The sequence below is a fragment of the Myotis daubentonii genome, chromosome 17 (genome assembly GCF_963259705.1).
Source record: "Myotis daubentonii chromosome 17, mMyoDau2.1, whole genome shotgun sequence".
Taxonomy (NCBI): domain Eukaryota; kingdom Metazoa; phylum Chordata; class Mammalia; order Chiroptera; family Vespertilionidae; genus Myotis; species Myotis daubentonii.
Window position 1 is genome coordinate 5,498,034 of NC_081856.1, and position 9,221 is coordinate 5,507,254.

Consider the following 9,221-nt stretch of genomic DNA (forward strand, 5'->3'; position numbering starts at 1 on the left):
AGGCTCCGGAGAGGACTCGCCAGGCAGCGACGCCTCTGCAGGCACCCAGGCCCCGCCCCGCCCGGAGGCTGACAAGGCAAATGCAGGGCAATCTGGAATTTCATAGGGGGATGTGGGTTCCAACCTCTCGCCAGGATTCCAAGGACAGGAATTCCTGAGACAGAAAGAGATTCAGAAAGCCGGCGGCCACTAAGGACCACTGCAGGGCATCCCAGGAGGCTCTGTGGGCTCAGGACCCACCAGGGTGGTGCTGGGGGGTTAAGAGGGGTGAACTCTGAGGGCTCAGGACCCACACAGGGTGGTGCTGGGGGGGGGGTGAACTCTGTGGGCTCAGGACCCACACAGGGTGGTGCTGGGGGGGGTGAACTCTGTGGGCTCAGGACCCACACAGGGTGGTGCTGGGGGGGGTGAACTCTGTGGGCTCAGGACCCACACAGGGTGGTGCTGGGGGGGGGGTGAACTCTGTGGGCTCAGGACCCACACAGGGTGGTGCTGGGGGGGGGGTGAACTCTGTGGGCTCAGGACCCACACAGGGTGGTGCTGGGGGTGAAGGGGGGTGAACTCTGCAGGCTCAGGACCCACACAGCGTGGTGCTGGGGGGGGATGAACTCTGTGGGCTCAGGACCCACACAGGGTGGTGCTGGGGGGGAGAGGGGGGTGAACTCTGTGGGCTCAGGACCCACACAGGGTGGTGCTGGGGGGTGAAGGGGGGTGAACTCTGCAGGCTCAGGACCCACACAGCGTGGTGCTGGGGGGGGGATGAACTCTGTGGGCTCAGGACCCACACAGGGTGGTGCTGGGGGTGAAGGGGGGTGAACTCTGCAGGCTCAGGACCCACACAGCGTGGTGCTGGGGGGGGATGAACTCTGTGGGCTCAGGACCCACACAGGGTGGTGCTGGGGGGGAGAGGGGGGTGAACTCTGCAGGCTCAGGACCCACACAGCGTGGTGCTGGGGGGGAGACGGGGACTCAATGGGCAGCAGACTGCAGGGTCTCCGGTTCAGTGGAGGGAAGTGGCGTCCCTGGAAGAGCTCCAGCTGCATCTGGGGTGTCAGAGTGACTCAGAGACACTGACATCTCATCTCTGAGAGGAAGGGCTGGTGGGCAGCTGTCGAGGCAGCACGATGAGGAGTGACTGCAGGTCATGCAGCAACAGTGACAGGGAGCACTAACCAGACAGGACCCCCCACCCCCCAACACAGATGTCCCTCAGGGACTCCAAGGATATACAGGGAAAGGAAAATCTACAAGAGACTAGAATTCCTTAATGTGAAATAAGTGCTTGAAACTAGCAAGATTTGGGTATTACTGTTAAAATCCAATGTCCCAGAGCCATATGGGTCACATATGCGACTAGAGAAACATCTGGCATCTGATTTCCTGGAATCGGAGCTCTAGGGAGAAGGAAGTGGGAGCGCATTGCTAACTAGTTTCCCTTTTCCTCCTACAGAGCACGAGGCCGCCTTCCTGGCGCGCTCTGCCTCCTGATTTCTGCAAAGCTGTTGTCTTCTGGGAGCTCAAATCCCAGCACTCAGGACATTCTCAGGAAGTCTGACCTGATGCCCCAATGTGTGCCTGCTGTGTGTCCCCTCCCAGCCACTCTGATCACACTACTTCAAGGACAGGACCCTAACTCAACTCTTAAACGTACTCATGTTTATAGTCTGTCCCTGCACAGACTTCCACCAGAATGTGAGTGCCATGAGAAGGGTGGGTTTGCTTTCGTTGCTAGGAATTAATTCCTGTAGGCTTAAAGCAGTAACTGGCACATCTGGTAGGCACTCAGCAAATATTTGTTGAATCAGTATGAAGGCGTGGCTCCTCACATAAAAGTTAACTTTGTCTCTCGTTATTAAGCAGTCTCCGCATAAAATCATCTACACTTTTTCTGCCTGGATGCACCCCACGCTTCCCCTCCAGACACACACTTCACCTGGTTAACTCCTTCCCAGTCCTTGCGGTCATGCTGCCATGTCCTTTTTCAACAGGAAGATGGAAGACTCGAGACATCAGAACCAACACCAGAGAGCAGCTCAGATAACAAGAGAAGCTGAGGGTGGAACACGCACGGGAGAGCATCCGCTTATCAAAACAAATTCTTTTAGGAGCAAACTCGGATGCACAACTTATCCTACAGCTGGGTAATAGTCCAAGAGAGAGAAAAAAGAAATGGAATCCTTTGGGCTAGCTGCATAGTGTTAAAAGGGGGGGGGGGAGGAACCCAGGAGCCCCTGGAACTAAGGCTAAAGACTTCGTTTCAACCCATGTCCTGCGAGGTGGTTCTTTGCAAGGACAGAGAACTCATGGTGGAGTAGAAATCTGAGCCCGGACTTCGTGGACCGACAGGGCTGGCCTTGAGCCCCAACCTTGCCAGCCCAGATAACCTCCCAGAGAATCACTTTCCACTTAGAAAGGACAACGTAATCAGCCTCTCAGAGGCTCAAATCCTAGCACCTGTCTCATGGGATTATTGTGAGGATTAAATAAATCAGTGCACCTAAAATCAGTAGTGCAGTTCTCTGCTCACAGTTAACTACTATTCATTCATTCAACAAAGATCTACATACACATTATTAATATTGTCTATCTTTTTACAGTAGTTCAACTACTCAGTTGACTCAACAGATAATAACTATTGTTCATTTTGCCAGGCACTGTACTAAGCATGTAACAAGCATGACCCTTCCTCTTTTTCACAGTAACCCTATCAGGAAGGACTGTTATTTTCCCACATCATAGGTGAAAAGAAGACAGACATAATCCGAACAAAAGAGCAGAGGTACCCGGAAGAATTAAGCCGTCCCTGAGAGCTAGCAAGCTCGCGGCCAGGAGGAGCAGGAATCCTGGAACGAAGACCTGCTACTTCTTCCAAGGCTACATTTTCCCCTGAAAACTTTGTTTGGGGAAGGGCCTCTTGCACACTAGGATGCTGAAACTTGGCACTTGGACCTCAGAAGACAGAATTCGTTCTCCATGTTTACACCAGGTGTTGGAGCACATCGAACTTAATTAAGATGAGACTTAACGGTACAATAATAATCCCAGGTTCATCGGTCTATTTAATTTCAGGAGTTTCGCTTTTTTGCCTATTTTGTGGTCGTTTCACTTTTGCTCTGCCTAATGCCTTTTATAGATCTGACCATTGCTAACCAGGCTGTGATGTTTGTTCGATTATCTGCTTCTGGCTTCAAATGATACACATACACTCACAAAACATTAGCTCTGAGGTGGACATGGAAACCACCTTTCTAGTCCGGCGGTTTACAAAAGACTCTGAGTAAACGAAAGACCCCTTTCTCTTTAACCAGGGATGGCTCACTTTATTTGTTTCATAGAATGAGCTCCACTTGATGTTTCTTTGACACCAAATTCACCGGAGAATGTGCGTGTGTGCATGCGTGTGTGTTCATATTGAACCACCAAGCTCATCCAGTAAGAAAGCGTTAATAACCCACTGCCGTTCATTTATTCACTCACTTTAGGCTCACCACAGGCCAGAGGCTCTGCCAGCCAGTGGCGAAGAAGAAAAGACGCAGTCTCTTCCTCAAGAAGAGCGAGGTCTAGTCAGGAAGGCAGACACGGGACAAGCACGTAGGACAGGAGCCAGGTCACGGCAGAAGCTTGCGGGGGGCGGAGGGTGGGGGGAGACCGTGAGGACACGCGGGAGGAGGGGGATCAGACAAGCTTCGTGAGAGAAGGTCACTCGTAGCAGAGCCTCAGGCACAGGATGGGAGAAGTAGTTCCAGGCAAAAGAACAGCAAATACTAGCAGGAGAGAGAAATGAAGGGCTCAGAATGGGAAAGAACTGACATGGCTGGACTTGGAGATTCATTGCATGTGACAGGTACTCAATAAATAGCAGGTTAATTGATTAACTAATTAATTAATCTGGAGGAAATAGACTATAAAAGTCAGTTCATGAAGGGACACAGAGGCCTACTCAAAAAAATGTGGATTTTATTCTCTAAACTAGGAATTGAAAATGCAAATGTCTACATGGATCCATGGGAAATGTTAGTAAGTAGAGTGGGCCAGGTGTAAAACAGATAGTCATTTGGGGACTATGCAGGTGCCATGAAATTACTGTCAGCACACGATGTGTAACAGGTGATCCTGGCCCTCAGACTGCACACGTACGCAGTACTCACAGTGCAGCGTGATGCCTGCCTCCACTCACAACCCAAATACAATGTGATCACAGAGGAGGGGCTCACCGTCCTCCATCGCAGGAAATCAGGAAGGTGTTACCAATGAGATTGTATTTGAGATGGACTTGAGGAAAGAGTAGGAGCTCATCTATTTCCAGTTACACCTGAACATCTCTCAATCCAATCAGGTTGGTCACCTCATAACCCCACAACACCCCACACTCTTTCACGTCCTCTCTCAAGTCTTCGACTTTGTCAGGTGTGCCTCGCCTCCCTCCTTTACTTAGCCAATTCCTATCACCCTTAACGGCCCGATGCAGGCCCTGCTCGTGCATCAAAGCCATGTGCACTTCCCAGGTATCAAATGCTCATTGAGAATGCACCAGGGGCACGCTGCTCCTGAAAGGCTGAGAGACATTCGGGACACGGCAGGGTGGAAGATCTCGGGAAGGCTGGGTATGGTGAGTAGCTTTCCAGTGTAGGAGTCAAGGATGCATTCATTGGCTCCATGACTACAGGCAGGTCTTCTTGCCTGTTTTCCTTAGTCGTCTTTGCTCTAAAAGGGAGCCTTATCCCCAGGATCATTATAGTCCCTTAGAGTTCTAAGATTATAAGTGTCATTTTGTGAAGATATTTGATATCTTTGCTATCTTTCCCATAGGATTTCTCCGCATGCTTTCAAAAAGTTCCTTGTGTAGTACGATGAGTGGAAAATCATGAATCAAAGTGGCCGGATTGAAGAGTGTCTTCTCTGCACCATTATAAAAGCCATATAATTCCTACCCCAGACTTAGGAAATTGCATAGGTCACAGGCCCATTGCAATAAAGTTGGCTTTCCTGTTGCCCTATTGTTACATTGGTAACCTCCCGTATCCTAAGAGTAGATCATGTGGCTCCTTCTCTGAAGTCTTACAATTCATGACAGTGAGGAAATGAAGTACAGGGGAAATACAGGCCCCAGATGTTAAGATAATAGAAGCACTGTCTATGGAAACCAATATACATAAATTGAGGAATCTATGAAATGATACCAAAATAATAATTGAAAAAGTTTTTTATGTCATTTTATTCATAAATCATTGAGAAGAAGTTTTTTGTATTTTATCAGCCTTTACAACTCCTATTCAGTTTGCCTCATTCCAACTTGCTATTTCAGTTGTACTTTTGGTTATAAGCAAAAGAAGCAACTCAGGCTGGATGTAAGCAAAAAGCAAATCCACTGACAGAACACCAGGGTATCTCAAGAACTCCAAGAAATAGTACAGGAATGGGGAAGGGCCAAATCTACACCAGGGAGCTCTGCAGTGGACATTGCGGAACTTCTCACCACAGAATCTCCGTAGTCTGACCCCAGCTCCTGGGCCTTCCAAGCCCGTGTCTCCCCCTGCCCCATTCAGTTTTAATTTCCTAGGAAAGGGCATCTTTGGACACAGCATGGGTCAAATGTCCTCCATGGACACAATCATCTATGACATTAAAAACAATGTGTTAGCCTGGCTGGCATGACTCAGTGGTTGAGCATCAAACTATGAACCAGGAGATCATGGTTCAATTCCCGGTCATGGCACATGCCCGGGTTATAGGCTTGATCCTCAGTGTGGGGCTTGCGGGAGGCAGCCAATCAATGATTCTTTCTCATCATTGATGTTTCTATCTATTTATCCCTCTCCCTTCCTCTCTGAAATCAATATATATATATATATATATATATATATATATATATATATATATATAAAAAACATGTGTTATAAGAGTGGCATATTATAAACATGGCCTCAAGGACCAGTTCCAGAGAAGGGGGATGCACTGGGATCTAGGAAGCCACCTCAGGAGATGACTGCCTATTGCACATACTTTTTTCTGCTGTGGTGTGTGTTTTTTACCCTCATTTCTTCTCTTACAGCCCCTTCTCCCCAGTTACCAATATCTATATATCATTGTATAAAACTGTATCTTGAGTGGGCTTAAAATGTCCTGTTAGGTGTATGTATTTTATATAAAATTAAAATAATGGAAGGGCAGAAAAATGGTCTTTTGTTATGCTACAAATTTAAATGTATATAATTTAATTGGTGTGCACTGCATAGAGGCATCCAAGCTTAACATAATCCACACAAGACACTAGGCATTAGATATGGTCTGTGATAATGTAACTTTTACTCTGACAACCACCAGGTATTCTTTCTTGATTATTAAAAATGTTCAGAAGCCCAGAAATAAACCCACGTCTATATGGTCACTGATTTACCACAAAGGAACAAAGAATATACAATGGGGAAAGGACAACCTATATATATAAAACCCTAATATGCAAATAGACCAAACCAGTCACTATGACGTGTGCTGACCACCAGGGGGCACACGTGGAACATGGCAGGCATCGGACACAGCGAGATGTTGGAGCAGGTGAGGGGGGACGCCAGACCAAGGCAGGTGCTGATCGCTGTCATAGGGGCAAGAGCCTCTGGTGGTTACTGAAAATTCTTTGCTCCTGTGCGCCATGGTCCTGCCCAGTGCTTGCTCCCCAGTGCTTGCACCTGCTGCTAGCACTGGCCCCCTGGCACCTGCTGCCGGCACCTAGTGCTGGTCTTGATCCCTCAGTGCCATCCCCGATCGCCCGGCACCATCAGCGGGTGCGAGTGGTGGCTACTGGCCCTGATTGCCCTGAGGGCTTCTCCACCTTGCCCTGCTCCTGTGGGGCTATTGGGGCAGCAGCCACCACTTGCACCCACTGCTGGGGCCTGCCCCAATCGCTCCACACTGTCAGCCGGTATGAGCAGGGCCAGGGCCGTCAGCACATGGGAGCTGAAGAGGTGGAAGTGGGGCTGCCTGCAGACAGGGGACCGGGGGCCGCAGTGGGAGGGCCCAGACGGGGGCATGGAGGACCAAGACCCACCCCTGTGTCCAACACAGCCTCGCAGCCCACAGTTCCTTTCAAGGTACACGAATTCATGCACTGGGCCCCTAGTCTCTTCAATAAATAGTGTTTCAAAAACTGGACAGCCACATGCAAAAGAATGAAACTAGATAACTATCACACACCATATTAAAGTTGACTCAAACTGGATTAAAGACTTGATGGTAAGACATGAAATCATAAAACTCCTAGAAGCTTCTTGACATAGGTATTGGCAATGATATTTTTGGATATGACTTCAAAAGCAAATGCAACAAAAGAAAAAATAAACAAGTGGGCCTACATCAAACTAAAAAGCTACCACACAGCAAACGAAATCAATAACTGAAAAGGCAACCTACTAAATGGAAGAAATATCTGCAACTCATATATCTCATAAGAAGTTAATATCCAAAACACATTCAACTCAATAGCAAAAAAGAAAAATCTGATTTAAAAATAAAGTGAGGATTTGAATAGATATTTTTCCAAAGAAGACATACAGGTGGTCAACAGATATATGAAAAGATGCTCAACACCATTAATCATCATGGAAATGCAAGTCAAAACCACAATAAGATATCTCCTCATACCTATTAAAATGGTTATTATCAAAAAGACAAGAAATAGTAAGTGTTGGTGAGAACATAAGCAAAAGGAAATCCTTGTTTGTGCGCTGTTGGTGGGATTGCAAATGGGCACAGCTACTATGGAAAACAGTATGGAAGTTCCTCAGAACACTTAAAAAATAACTACATGTGATCCAATATCCTCACTTCTGGGTATTTATTCTAAGAAAATAGAAATATTAATTCAAAAAGATATATGCACCCCATGAACACTGCAGCATTATTTATAATAGACAATACATGGAAACAACCTAAGTGTCCATCAAAGAATGAATGGATACAAAAATTTGATATAAATTTCATCTCATGATTTCCAAGGCTTTGTTTTCATATCTTTTCCATTTATTGTCTATTATAAATAATGCTGCAATGAACATGGGGTGCATATATCTTTTCAAATTCATATTTTTATTTCCTTTGACTAAATACCCAGAAGTGAGGATAATGGATCACATGTAGTTATTTTTTAAGTGTTCTGAGGAACTTCCATACTGTTTTCCATAGTAGCTGTGCCCATTTGCAATCCCACCAACAGCGCACAAACAAGGATTTCCTTTTGCCTATGTTCTCACCAACACTTACTATTTCTTGTCTTTTTGGTATTAACCATTCTAAGTGTCCATCAAAGGATGAGTGGATAAAGGAATTGTCTCGCACACACACACACACACACACACAAACTCACAATGAAATATTATGCAGTCATAAAAAATAATGAAATCTTGCCATATGTGACAACATGGATGGATTTTGAGGGTATTATGCTAAGTGAAATAAGTTGGACAGAGAAAGACAAATAGCAATACCGTGTGATTTCACTTACATGTGGAATTAAAAAAAAAATACTAAGAAATAGAGAATAGATTGGTGGTTGCCAGAGGCAAGGTGCAGAGGATGAGTGAAGTGAATGAAGGGCGTCAAAAGGTACAACTTCCAGGTATAAGAGAATAAGTCCTGGGGATGAGGTGTGCAGTGCACACCTGAAAGTTGCTAAGAGAGTAAATCTTAAATGTCCTTATCACATGAAAAAAATGCCTGTGACTATGTGTGGTGACAAATGTTAACTAGACTTGCTGTGATCAATTTGTAATATGTGCAAACATAGAATCCTTATGTTGTACACCTGAAACTAACATAATGTTATATGTCAATTACACCACAGTTTTTAAAACAATTTTAATTTTTAAAAAAGATGTTCATTTTCTGAAAGTAAAATCTAGACATTTACTAATAGCAGATATTCTGGTAGGTAAAGAACCCATATAGTACGTATATCCTGTATGTGCCTTTTAATAATCTGTGAAGAAAGTTCTTGAACAATTTCAGTGACCTTTTCTATATTGTTCTCTTCCTCCAGTGGTATCTGTATACCTCTACTTCTTGAACGTTTAGTTTTCCTTGGCTTCCTTGATACTGGCCTAACAGGTTTTCCTCATCAGTTATCTTTTGCTACCACAAGTGATGGGAATGTTGTAAGGCTCATTCATCGTTTCTTTTCTCTCTATACCCTTATTCACTTACAGAACTCAGGGGTACAACTGCCAACT